The sequence below is a fragment of the Physella acuta genome, unplaced genomic scaffold (genome assembly GCF_028476545.2).
Source record: "Physella acuta isolate Inbredline_101_S28 unplaced genomic scaffold, ASM2847654v3 ptg001167l, whole genome shotgun sequence".
Classification (NCBI taxonomy): domain Eukaryota; kingdom Metazoa; phylum Mollusca; class Gastropoda; family Physidae; genus Physella; species Physella acuta.
Genome location: NW_026732684.1, coordinates 260,933 through 274,882, shown reverse-complemented (window position 1 = coordinate 274,882; position 13,950 = coordinate 260,933).

Here is a 13,950-nt window from a genome sequence, read left to right as displayed (position 1 = left end):
AACAAAACTTTGCAAAAGAACTTGCAAAAAAATCAGCCCACAGGGCACGATCATAAATTTTACAAAAAAACATTGTCAAAAAAAATCAGCCCACAGGGCACAATCACAAGTCTAGCCTACTAGGGACTCTGCGCTCCCTGACCGACCTACGCAGAGGTATGTCAGGTACTGTGGGGTTACCGGCTGCTCTGGTCCCCGGCAATTGGACCTTATAAATAATGTGGCTGTAACCTGGAGTAGCCGGCGGTATCACTTTGACCGGCCTTGGGGAGGGTGGTTGGGCTCGGGGAGGCACATATCTCCTGATCTGGGTGCTGGCCACCCGGCGGGTGCCAGAAGGGCCATCTTTCTTTTTAATGGCGTAACACCCGCCGGTGATCGGAGGTACTTCGACCACGACGTAAACTGTCGGGCCGTACAGATCCGCCATTTTGTGCCTGCCCAGGGGGTGCTGCCTTAACAGGACCAGGTCGCCTATGGCCAGTTCAGCGGCTGGCCTGTTATTGGCCTGTCTGTCCCTCTTGGTGGCCTCTATTTGCAGCCTCTCCTGGGCTAGTTTGTGCAGGCTGGCCAGTCGTGTTAGGTGGCCCTGGAGGTAATCTCCAGCACCACCACTGTTTGCTGGAGGGGCTTGGTTTAAAAATAGGTCCAAGGGGACGGCTGCCTCCCGCCCAAACAACAGCTGGAACGGGGAGAAACCTGTTGACGAGTGCGGGGTTGTATTGTACAGGAAGACCAGCTCGGTCAGGTACCGAGGCCAGTCCTTCTTCTTGTCAACAGGTAGGGTCCGAAGCAGATCGTGTAGGGTCCGGTTGAACCTCTCTGCTTGGCCGTTTCCTTGGGGGTGGTATGCCGTTGTTCGGGACCTCTGTATCCCATAATGGTCGCACAGTTCGTGTATTACGGCTGCCCCAAAGCATTTGCCCTGGTCCGAGTGTAGTCGCCTGGGGACACCGTAGTGAACTATCCAGTTCTGCACCAGGGCCTTCGCCACGGTTTTGGCAGTCTGGTCCTTCGTCGGAACAGCAACTGTCCACTTGGTGAAAACATCGGTGAGAATCAATACATCCTCCGTACCGTCTGCCGCTTTGTCCATCAGGGTGAAGTCGACTGCCACAACCTCTAGGGGCATGGTGGCCAAAAGATGACCTTTAGGCTGGTGCACCTTCAGACTGGTCATTTTCGCGTGCTGGCAGCGGTCACATGCCTGGCAGTACTGGCGTATATCTGCCTCCATCCCCGGCCAGTAGCATCGTTGCCGTAACAGCTGCAGGCAGCGGTCTGGTCCTTGGTGGCCGTTGTCGTTGTGACTTAGACGGAGTACCTCTGGTCGTAGTTGATTGGGGATAACGCATTGTGCGATTTCCCCTTGACCTGGCAGTTTCACTGTGCGCTGTAGGATACCGTCCTTTAACCTGAGTCTCGACTTTTGTCTCAGGAGAATCTGGGCTGGGAGTGATAAAGTCGAGGAATGTAATCTGTGGCCGGGCGTCAGGAAGGGTAGGATCTCCTGGATGGTTGAGTCTACCTGTTGGGCATTCTTCACATCGGCCGGTAAGGCCGAAGACAAGAAATTGCAGTGGGCCTCCAGAGGGACAGGTTGAGGTGTTGATATTGCCACCTCTGGTGGGACCCGTGTGGTGACCTGGTACACTCCGGAGTACTGGACTTCTGGATCTCTGGCTGCAGGCTTGTCCACAGGAAACCTGGACAGGGCATCCGCATTGGCATTGGATTTGCCGGACCTGTATTTTACTTCGAAGTCGAAGACATCTAGGTCAGCAATCCAGCGGTGCTCAGTTGCACCAGTCTTAGATGATTTAATGTAGCTAAGCGGATTGTTGTCTGTCAGTACCAATGTCTTGCTGCCCAGCAAATACCCTCTGAATTTTTCGGCCATGGCCCACTTCAAAGCCAAAAGTTCTAACTTGAGGGCACTATAGTTTTTCATGTTTTTTTCATTTACTCGGAGTGACCGGCTGGCGAAGGCTATTACCTTCACCCCATCCGCTTGTTTCTGGCTTAGGACTGCACCCAAACCGTAGCTGCTGGCATCTGTCTCTAGAATAAAGGGTAGGGTAAAGTCAGGGTAACCCAGAACAGGCGTGGTGGTCAAGGCCGTCTTAAGCCGGTTAAAGGCTGACTGTTGTTCTGGGCCCCACAGGTTGGTTATGTCCTGCCGTTTGTTTCGCTTGCCGAATTGTTCATGAGTATTGGTGACCACTTGGTGGAGGGGCTGTGCTATGTTGGCAAAACCTTTAACAAATCTTCGGTAGTAGCTGGCAAGGCCCAAGAAAGAACGGAGTTCTTTTAGGGTCTTAGGGGGCTGCCACTCGCTGATGGCTGTAATTTTCCCTGGGTCAGTCTTCACACCATCCTTGGACACCACATGTCCCAGGTAGTGCACGCTCTCCGCCCCAAACACACATTTCTCAGGGTTAAGTTTGAGACCGATATCCCTCAGTCGTGCGAGTATTGTGCGCAGGTTGGCCAGGTGTGAGGTGAAGTCTGGGGCATATATCAGGATGTCATCCAGATAGGCCAGCATGATTCTCATGATGTGCTCACTCATTACCCCCTGCATTAATCTGGAAAAAGTCTGGACGGCGCCACATAGGCCAAATGGCATTCTGGTCCACTGGTACAGACCAAAGGGAGTAACGAAGGCAGTCTTTTCTTGGTCTTCTTCAGCCATGGCAACCTGGTGGTAGCCACTGGCTAAGTCCAGCGTGGAGAAGAAGGTTGACCCCGCCAGGGCATCCAACGTTTCATCGATTCGGGGCAGCGGGAACGCATCCTTCCGGGTTATGCCATTCAGCCTCCTGTAATCGCAGCATAACCGGATCTCGCCATTCTTTTTCTTCACGATGACCATTGGAGCTGCATAAGGGCTGGTGCTGGGTTGGATAATGCCCCTGGTAGTCAACCTTTCAATGTGTTCTTTAACCGCAGCGAACTCTGTAGGCGGAAGCCGGCGGTAGGGTAACGCTACTGGTATGTCACTGGTTAGTGGGATGCTGTGTTTAATTTTGTCCGTGAAACCCAACTGGTCGTCTGTCCAAGCAAAAACGTCTGTGAATTCCTGGAGTAATTTCTCCAGAGCCGCCCGCTGTGGTGGGTCTAGGGTTTCTGCCATCATGCTGGAAAACGAGGGCTCTGGCATGGAATCGTGGGTCTCGCTGGACAGGGATGAGTCTATGACCACCTCAGCAGCCAGAGAGTTGACCCTGAACTGCAGGTTTGGGGGGACCAGCTCGAACGGGTGGATTGTTGCCAGACAGGTCCTACTGGAGATGTAGACGGGCTCCTCAGACAGGTTAGCCACCTGTACCGAGAAGAATCCCTCACGGCAGGAAGTTAGGCCTGGCACCACGAGCAGGTCCGGGTGAAATGGCTGTTCCAATGGCTGTACCAGCATGTCATCTACCATTCTGGGGTCTCCTCCCGTCGCTCGAATGGTCGATATGCTCTTGGCAGGCACCAGAGTTCTCTCGCGGGGGCTGAGGGCTTTGCCCTCTCGCCATACCTTCGGTGTCACCCCAGGTGGCTTGACCAGATGGGCCAATGTGGTAAGGTCTTGGAGAATGTTCATGCCCAGCAGGCAAGGTGGAGCTGGGCCGCCTACTGGGTCTCTTATGACCAGGAACCCCTTGTCACAAAGTTTTTCTTTGTTGACTTCAATGTCAGTAGTAAAATAGCCATTGTATGGGATGGCCAACCCATTTGCTGCTCTCAGGGATAGATGGGTGCCTGTTTCTAACACAATGTTTTTTAGGCTGCAGTTGAAAAATGTTTCTGTGACTGTGCTAACCTGGGAGCCACTGTCTATAACAGCAGTCACCGGTACACCTTCTATGTAGATAGTCAGAGTGGGACAGTGTCCAACCAGTTTGTGTATGGTGGAGCCTGGGCCTGGCCCCCCAGCAGTGGGACTCCGATCTACTGAGGGCCCCCGTTTTTTGCAAGCCGGCAATGACGGGCTAAGTGGCCTTGTTGGTGGCAATTGTAACATGTTCTTGTTTCCGCCTCTGGACGTCGGCGGAGTACCCTTCGACCAGCTGGCACTTGGGGAAAGGCAGCAGGGGGGTTCTGGGCCAAATGGGTCAACAGGGCTGACAGCTGCTCTGCTAGCCTGTCTACCTTGTCTTCTAGCTTGGATCTGGGCAAGGCTGGTTCTTCCTTGGGGCGGGCCTGTAGAGCTGCTACATAGGCAGGTTCTGCCCCTGGATCCTCATCTCCGGACCACCTGATGGCTGCGTCTCGTAGAGCCATAAAGGGGGTTTTGGGGTCGTGGAACACAAGTTCTTGGAGCTGACGTCGGACCGAGGACTGGCTCAGGTTTTCAAGGAACTGGTCCCGAAGAAATTCCGTGTCGGTCTGTGGGACCTGCAGGGTGCCCTGCCTTGCAACAAGGGTCTTGAATGCCCGGTGTAGGCGGTGTGAGTAGGCCCTCACTGACTCATGTGGGCCCTGTTGCACCGTTTGGAATTGAGCCATGAGCTGCGAGACGCTCCTCTTCTCGCCATACACCTCCCGGAGGAGCCTGATGGTGGCTTCCGGGTCGCGGTTCAGGTCGTCACCCCTGCAACTCAGCTCCTCCCGTACTGCCTCGCCCAGGTACTGCCAGAGGAGGTCCTTCTGCTCATCAGCCGTGAGATCCTTCCTGACCTTCCAGGCAGCCCGGACTTCTTCAATGAAGCGATCTACCTCAGAGGCATGGCTGTCTCCATGAAACCTCCTAATGTGGACCTCCCTGGGTGGGACGATGATTATGTTGGTCGATGCAGCCTCCGCCATCTCGTCCTAATTGGGTGTTGAGACTACAAACAATTCCTACACTAAACAAAAACTAAACACAAATGGTTCCATAAAGGGCCTATCAAAACAAAAAAATTTAACTAAGCTACACCTAGCCCTAGCAAAAAAACAAAAATTTAACTAGACTAAAGCACTGACCCCACTCGTGCTACCAATTTGTAAGCCCTGCTAGGGGGGGGGGATACCTCTAAATCTATCTACCCTTCTAGGCTTATCTATCTAATCTGTCCGGTCAGTGCAACTGTGGTAGAACCCACAGTGGTTAAACCTAACCTTAGTCTAAATAATAAGCTACTAAAATAAAACAAAAACTTTTACAGTTAATAAAATTTATTGCATGGAACCAAAAGTTATAAAAAAAGGAATAGATAAAACTGACACAAAACAGAACCAAACGAAACAAACTTTTTACATCAAACAAAACACCCAATTTCGGACTACGTCCTAGAAAAAGGAAAACAAATAAATTAATTACTTTACAAAGAAAAGTTATATACAAAGCATGAACCACAGGCTGGCTGGATTACATCTCCACCGCCTGCAGGTAGTCCCCACAGAATATACTTTAACAATTAACTGGAACACTGCCAGGACACTGAGCTCAAACTACTAGCTCAACACAGTTACCAGCCTAACAAAAGGCTAAGTCAAATAAAATCTATTAAAAACAAGTGTACCTTCACAGTGACTAGAACGAACCGAACACTCTCCTGGGGATCAACATAATCACCACAGGAAGCGAAAGGTCACTATAAAGATAAAAATATAACCAAACCCGACAGTCCGGAACGAACCGTGACTGTGGGTCAGGTAACCACAACTCTACTACTTAACCCAACAGCCAGGAGTAAACCGTAGCTGCGGGTCAAGTCTAAAAATACCTTTATCCCTGGCTTAACACCAGCCCAAGGGATACAATCAATAGAATACGTATACCACTTAACCCAACAGCCAGGAGTAAACCATAACTGTGGGCCAAGTATAAATAAGCAGTATCCTTGGCTTCACACAAGCCCAAGAGATACAACAAAGTAATAAAATGACCATAAAAACTCAGAATCTGAGTCCACCTGGCCTGACCACAATGGCGGTCAGAAGACAACCACAAAAAACTTATGGCCAGTAACTAAAATAAAGAGCATAGCAAAAAAATAGACATAGTAAAGAAATAAACTTATATCTAACTTACCAGGACTACGACGAACACAAACACAAAATAAATATGGCTGGATGGTGCGAATTTGCTATGCTTTTCACCCGATGACCAGAGAGACTGCCTGCTCCCTTCACCGCAGCTTTACACACAAAAGACAGAGTTGAACAAGCCGGAACCCGACTTCCACACACCTCACACGCTACACGTAAACAAATAGTCCCTAATTCACGGATAACAAACCAAACACGACGAAACATGCAACAGAATATTATAAAAAGACACTTACTATAAACAATGACAACAATATAAACGAAATATATATAAACTAGCTATAACCAGGGACATAAACAGTGAGACAGCGGCGCCATAATACGGGACTACACGACTAAAAAAATACGAACAATTTACGACATGAAACGAAACGATACATTCGCCTTCTAAGTTACAAATAATAAAAATACACTCCAGCCGCTCACATGACGTCAGCACTGTACGGGTTGACCTCTGGGAAGACGCAAGCCGCGAGCTGCTGTGTTCTGGGCCGGTCAGTATCTGGTGAGCCCAGGCCGACGGACGCCAAAACTGTAGACAGGCGCTCGGTCAAGACGGTCTGGTGGGACAGCAGGGATCGCTCCAGTACAAGGAAGACGACGGCAGACAAGAAGATCAGAAACATAAGGCGCTTAGGATCTGGAGACGCAAAATAATATGCAGAAAAGACCGAATATCTCAGGTCCATTGTTTTGTTTAGTTTTCTTTCTCTTCAAAACTCGGATTTCTAATCAATAACACACACACGTATATATTTATATAATATTTTTCCCGTTCGTGCCCAAGACACGTGGGGCAGGTGAAGTAGAGTTCATCTGCTTCAGAGACCTCGGTATAATGAAGGGTTAGTGTGGTCAGCACTATGCCCAGCCGTCTTTGTTTCCCTAAAATAAGTTAGGTACCCATCCGAGCTGGGTGGACTTAGGGACGTTCCATTGATTTGAACCCGATTCAAACTCGAAACTCTCGGGTTAGTAGTCTAGCGCTCTACCGCTAAGATATCTAAGTACTGAAGCATATAAAAGTATTACTGACCATTAAAAGTGAAACTGCGTGTGCAGAGACGCATGTTCGTAGTGATTTGAATTGTTAATCCTAACTTGTATTCTAACTTATATCCTAGATTTGGTCACATCCAAACGGATTTTGTTGGCCATAAGTCAACTGCTGAAGTCAATCAATGACGGCTGTCACGGGATACCGGATTAAAATTTGGATGTAACAGAAGGCAGCACGCGCTTAGCAAGACAGGGGGGGGGGGGATCAATCCTAGGTTCCCTGTTGTCTACAGCTAGTCAAAAGGTCAATCATGTAACCTAAATTTTCGATTGTAGGAAAAAAAATCACAGGAACCTACAACCCCCCTCGAAATTGCTGTTGAATTTTTCTTAAAACATCGATATTTTTTCCAAAATCTTGTCAGAACTCTGTTAACATAGAGTATTTTGATCAATTCCTTTACAGTTTATTGAAACCGTTTTCTAAAACGTGAGATAACGGCCAAAACTCTTTTCTAAAATTGCTTTCTTATAATGCAAAAATGTGACGTCACACCACCTGAACCCCCTCATCACACACCGTAACAAAATTACGGACCCCCCCCCCCCTTACGAGTGTGACGTCATTTATGGACGACCCCTATTCAAATCAACTTACGACTGATTAAATCTAAGCATGTTAGATACATATGCGTGGGTTGTATACATATTTATAACACTAACACATTGTAATTGTAATTTCGTTGTACATATACTATTTATTAGAATTTAATATAATGTTCGAACCTTCTCGGTTTCAATCGTGTTAGTTAAATACTATAATTAAATCATCGTGAAATGGCGTAGAGACGTGGTTAATGTTACTTGCTGCCCTCAACTCATCGTAACAAAAATTGAGGCTGCTACGGTGTGTACATTGCAGAGGCGTAGCGATGGGGTGGGGGGACCTTAGGGGGCGCCAAAATGGGTTGTAAAAAAAATTAAAATGTCATTTTAGCTGAATTTTTGCAGTTTGAGGGGTGGGGGGGGGTGCAAATCGAGAGTTCGAGGGGGGGGGGGTACAAATTGAAAGTTTGTACCCGGGCGCCGGGAAAGGTCGCTACGCCTCTGGTACATTGTCTTACTGTATTTTAACTTATTGTTATAAACCATAATGCTTTTAAAGTTTACAAATATGCTATTTTAATAACAGTAGGGTCGAAAAAAAAATTAATTAAGATGTTTAATAGTTATGCCAGGGGAAGTAATTTAAAAATAAATTTAACTCACGCTAATAAAAATTAAACCGGGAGTTATCTCCCCTAGACTTTCTTGAATATTCTTATATATATAAAACACTACGGTGGATGGCGTTTAGGGATATAGACATGATTTTTAATCCATTTTTAATTATTTAGACTTTTAAAAAAAGAATAGAATCTCGTAGGAAAAAGAATTGCGCACCAAGTAAACGCCAAAAAATCTGTGTATAATAGTGCGGAATAGTATTAGTACTTTATAAACTCAAATTCGTTGTTTTTTTGAGAAATCGGAAATAGCGTAAATTACTACTACCGGTCAACGGAAATTACTCAAATTTTGAAAAAAAGACAGAGAATAAGATCTTTTACTTACAAGTTAAATTTCATTTATCTATCTGAAACAGTACTCAAGTTATAGGCTTTAAAAAAATTGAAAGTAGAATAAATGCCACTTCCAGTTACCTGAAATCGCTCAAAAGTTGCTACAGAACTACACATTTGATATAATACTTATATATGATATTTCATCAACCTAGTTGTAACGGTACCTAAGTTATCATGCTTACAGTCACACACTCATACATACGGACAAGATTGCAAAACTATGTTTTTCCAACTCAGGGAGGTATAAAACGTCGAGATTTGCAAAAATCTCGATTTTTTTTTTTGCACGATTACAAGACTTTCTTTATACTTCGTATCGTGCGGCGTCAAACCGGCCCGTGACAAAACGGCCCCGTCAAAATAGCCCCGTCAAATCGGCCCCGTCAAAAGGTTTATAGACAAATGGATCCCGTCATTTAGGCTCCAGTCAAAAGGGCTACCGTCAATAAGGCTCGCGACAAAAGGGCTCCCGTCAATAAGGATTCTAACAAATAGGCTCCCGTCATTACGACAACCGACAATTTGGCTCATATTATTTAGGCTCCCGTCATTTAGGCTCCAGCCAATTAGGCTCACGACAAAAATGGCTCCAGACAAAAGGGCTCCCAGCAAAAGGGCTCCCGTCAATATAGTTCCTGATAAAAGGGCTTCCGTCATTTAGGCTCGCGTCAAATTGGCTCCCGTTAAATTGGCTCATGACAAAAAGGCTCCGGTCATTAAGACTCTCGATAAATTGACTCCCGTCTATGTGGCTCCCGTCATATAGGCTCCCGTTATTTAGGCTCGCGACAAATAGGCTCCCGTCAATATGGTTCCTGACAAAAAGGCTCGTTATTTTGGCTCTCGTCAATACGGCTCCCGACATAATGATGATGGCTCATGTCAACACCCACCATTCCTCAATGGACTACAGAAATAAGCCTAAGATAATAAAGCGTCCTTAGCTTTAGGTCGCCATGTCTTAATTTAAAAAAAAAAAGTTTTCTTGTACTGTATTAATTTTTAGTTTAGTGGTCATCTGTTACATTTCTACTTAGGGGTGTAGGATGCTGCAGCCCATTATACACATGCCGGGTTAGGGTCCCTACGATACAATTACAGTAATATGCTTCCAGGTTATTAAAAAAATATGACTTCTTTGACTCGTTGCCCCATTTTGATAGCCAAATAGAGGACACATAACTGTTTGACCGATCCTCCAAAGTGTACTGTGGCGGATGGGGCAAGGGATGGGCACCAACAAGGCCGAGTTCTATTTTCCAACAATCAAAAACACGCTGTCGCCGGCAAAATTCTTTTTTAAAAAAAAAAAACAAAGTCCATGGCACGAGAAGCCGCTACATATGAAGTGGGCTTTCGTGATGTGCGGTTCTTCTTTGCGAAATTGGTAAGGGACCCGTAATCCATTAAACATTTTCAATGTTTGTGATAGTGGTTGAATTTGTATCCTGTATTATGTTGTATCCTACAAATAATAAAAAATAATATAATACTAGAAACTTCAGTTTTATATACGTTTACTTTTTTTGTTTTTACAAGAAATATAATAGTAAACTTTTAGGGCCTATACTGGGAATTATCTCCCCTTAGTAAGTTTTACAAAGGGCGATGCTGACGTACATAAACGCTTTGTTGTCTCTTTCTAGTTTTTTCCCGAGCCGACCTCCATCCCACCCCTCTTTTTAGCCTTGCAAGTATAGAGTAGATAAATGTATCGTTTATGAACTACTTCCTGGCAACATTCAACACTTCCGTACAGACCACCCCCTCCCCCCACGCCTTGTAATACTAGCTAGTATGATTGTTAACATCTTCGTGTGTTGTTTTTGTAGTCCAGGGATCAATTTTTCAAAAGCATGTTTGCTAGCCGTCATCCTTTTATGACGTCAACATGGTGGGTGGAGTGTCGATTAACATCGACTGTCGTGGACTGGGAAGGAGGGAGGGGGGTCCATGTGGACATCCATACATTGAAATTAACATGTGAAAAACCTAGACAACAAACGCAAAATGTGTAACATGCATGCAAAATTTAAACAGAAACAGCTGAGCTTGGGTCGTGTGGCGTAAACAACAGCTCAGCATGCACTTAAATCAGGTTAATATAAAATTACAATACTCGAAACTTTAAAGAAAGCGAACTGTTTAAAGATAAAAATGTGATAACTCCTCAGAAAACGGTTTCTTTGTCGGGAAGTGTTTTAAGTCGGGAGTTATTTAACCGGAGCCATTTTATAGTGAGCCAATAAGTCGGGAGTCATTTAGTCGGGAGCCAATATGTCTGGATTTCTTTTGTCTAGAGTCCAATTGTCGGGAGCCATTTTGTCTGGAGCCACTATGGCGGGAGTCCTTTTGTCGGGAGCCCAACTGCCGGGAGCCCATTTGTCGGGAGTCAATATGTCGGTAGCCAGTATGTCGGAAGCCCATTTATCGTGAGCCTATCTGTCGGGAGCCAATATGTCCTGAGCCTATCTGTCGGGAGCCAATATGTCGGGAGCCCATTTGTCGGGAGCCAATATGTCATGAGCCTATCTGTCGGGAGCCAATATGTCGGAAGTCTATTTGTCGGGAGCCTAAATGTCGGGAGCCCATTTGTCGGGAGCCTATATGTCGCAAGTCAATATGACGGGAGCCCATTTGACGGGAGCCAATAAGTCGGGGCCCTTTTGACGGGGTCGTTTGTCGGGAGTCGATTTGACGGGGTCATATTAACGGGGCCGTTTTGACGGGGCCGATTTGTCCCAGGTCGTTTTGACAGGGCACCACTTCGTATATAAGAGAAAGTAAATATGTAATCGCTAATTCTGCGCACGTCCAAGAGCTAATTATTGTTGGAATAATACAATTATAAAGGTGTCCGGTCGGTCATAAACCCCGTAGACAAAAAAAAAAACCCGAAATAAACCCCAGGACATAATCCCCCGCGACATGAACCCTCTGGACAAACACCACCTGCAATATAAGCCTCTTGGACGACCCCCCCCCCCCCCATGGTGTTTATATAAGGAAAATCCAAAGATGAGAACCAAAATTAATAATTAAAAAAAAAAACATTAGAAAAATAGCGTTTTATTATCTATATACTATCTATCTATCTATCTATCTATCTATCTATCTATCTATCTATCTATCTATTATACTACTAAAACTCAAGTTTGTTTACATGTTTGAATATTTATTTGTTTGTTTGTTTGTCTGATTTGGTACTGTAAGGAAACTGCTCTATATGGGGGGGGGGGGGGGGGCTGTAAAATAGTATGTAGGTAGAGGCCTATATGTGAATGATAAGGTTTACTATCAGGACCTCGCGGGACACAGGGCAGGTGAAGTAGAGTTCACCTGTTTCTATGTTCTCAGCATATGAAGGGATAGTGTGGTCAGATCAATGCTCGTCCGGAATCTTTTTTTTTTAAATACAAACTTGTCTGAGACTTGGCGGGGCACTGGGCAGGTGAAGTAGAGTTTAGTAGAGTTTTTAAAATATAAAAAACGTCTTTTTTAATGTGGGGTCTGGTTATTTTGGGATGAAAAGTGCTGACAGACGTAATGTCATTTATGGATGACCCCCCCCCCCCCCCCCCCGATCCCACAGTTATCTAACTAGATAAAGGGTAGTCTAGTATACTACTAAAACTCAAGTTTGTTTACATGTTTGAATTTTTGTTTGTTTGTCTGATTTGGTACTGTAAGGAAACTGCTCTATACGGGGGGCTGTAAAATAGTATGTAGGTAGAGAACGATTTTTTATTGTAGACAGACTGTTAATCACTCATTTATTTAAAGACGTTAATTAATTTATTGATTTATTTATAGGTAGATTAACCACATTAATTTTTAAGTTTTAGAACAATGGCTTAACTTTCACTGAATAGTGACGTTTGATAACTCATTTTTTTGTTTGTTTGTTTTAATTTGTATTTGGGGAGAATCTGCATTATGTGTAGAGCTGTAAAATAGCATTTTGGGTGGTAAATATTGTTCTTTCTTAAACACACTGTTAATCACAAACTTATTTAAAGCCGTTAATTAATTTATTGATATATTCATTGGTAGATTAACCACATTAATTATAAAAGTTTAGAACAATGACTTTAGTAATAGTAAAAAGATTTTTTTTTTTTTACAACAATGTTTTCAATTATTTTTTTCTTAATGCATATATGTGAATGGTAAGGTTTACTATCAGGACCTCGCGGGGCACATGGCAGGTGAAGTAGAGTTCACCTGTTTCTATGTTCTCAGCATATGAAGGGATAGTGTGGTCAGATCAATGCTCGTCCGGAATCTTTTTTTTTAAATACAAACATGTCTGAGACTTGGCGGGGCACTGGGCAGGTGAAGTAGAGTTTAGTAGAGTTTTTAAAATATAAAAAACGTCTTTTTTAATGTGGGGTCTGGTTATTTTGGGATGAAAAGTGCTGGCAGACGTAATGTCATTAATGGATGACCCCCCCGCCCCCGAAACCCACAGTTATCTAACTAGATAACGGGTAGTCTAGTATACGACTAAAACTCAAGTTTGTTTACATGTTTGAATTTTTATTTGTCTGATTTCGTACTATAAGGAAACTGCTCTATATGGGGGGCTGTAAAATAGTATGTAGGGAGAGAACAATTTTTGATTGAAGACAGACTGTTAATCACACATTTATTTAAAGACTTTAATTAATTTATTGATTTATTCATAGGTAGATTAACCACATTGATTTTAAAAGATTAGAAAAACCACTAGACTCGACGAAACAGTGACGTCACATTTTTTAAAACTTTTTAGTACAATAAAATGGCGGCGTCTATCGAAGAAGATTTTGTTCCCATTCCAAAGTTTAACGCGTTCTAAAGCTAATTTTCTGTCGGCTGTAACTTTAACAATACGTCTGTTTGCTGTATTTATTACGTTCCAACACTTAAAATCAATTTTCAACTGTCTTTTTCATTTAGTTTTACGATAAATTTCTCTAGATCTACAGATCAGCTGTCGAAGGAAGAACATGTTATGGTATCATTGTTATGAAATCTAGATTTTAGAACTAGATCTAGGTCACTAGACTTTACGTAAATTCTAGATCTAGACTTAATGCAAATTCTACATCTAGAATCTATTTCAGGCCTTATTTTTTATAAATCTTTGTTTAGCTTTAATGAACATTTAATTCGAGAATACATCGGATTTATCTATCTAGGTTCTAGAGCTAGATATAGTAGGATTTCTCGCTTTATTGGGGGCGTGGTCAGTTGCTAACAACAATGGCGTCCGGACCGGACGCATGACTTCCGACTATTTTTAGGCTATGTTTACCAC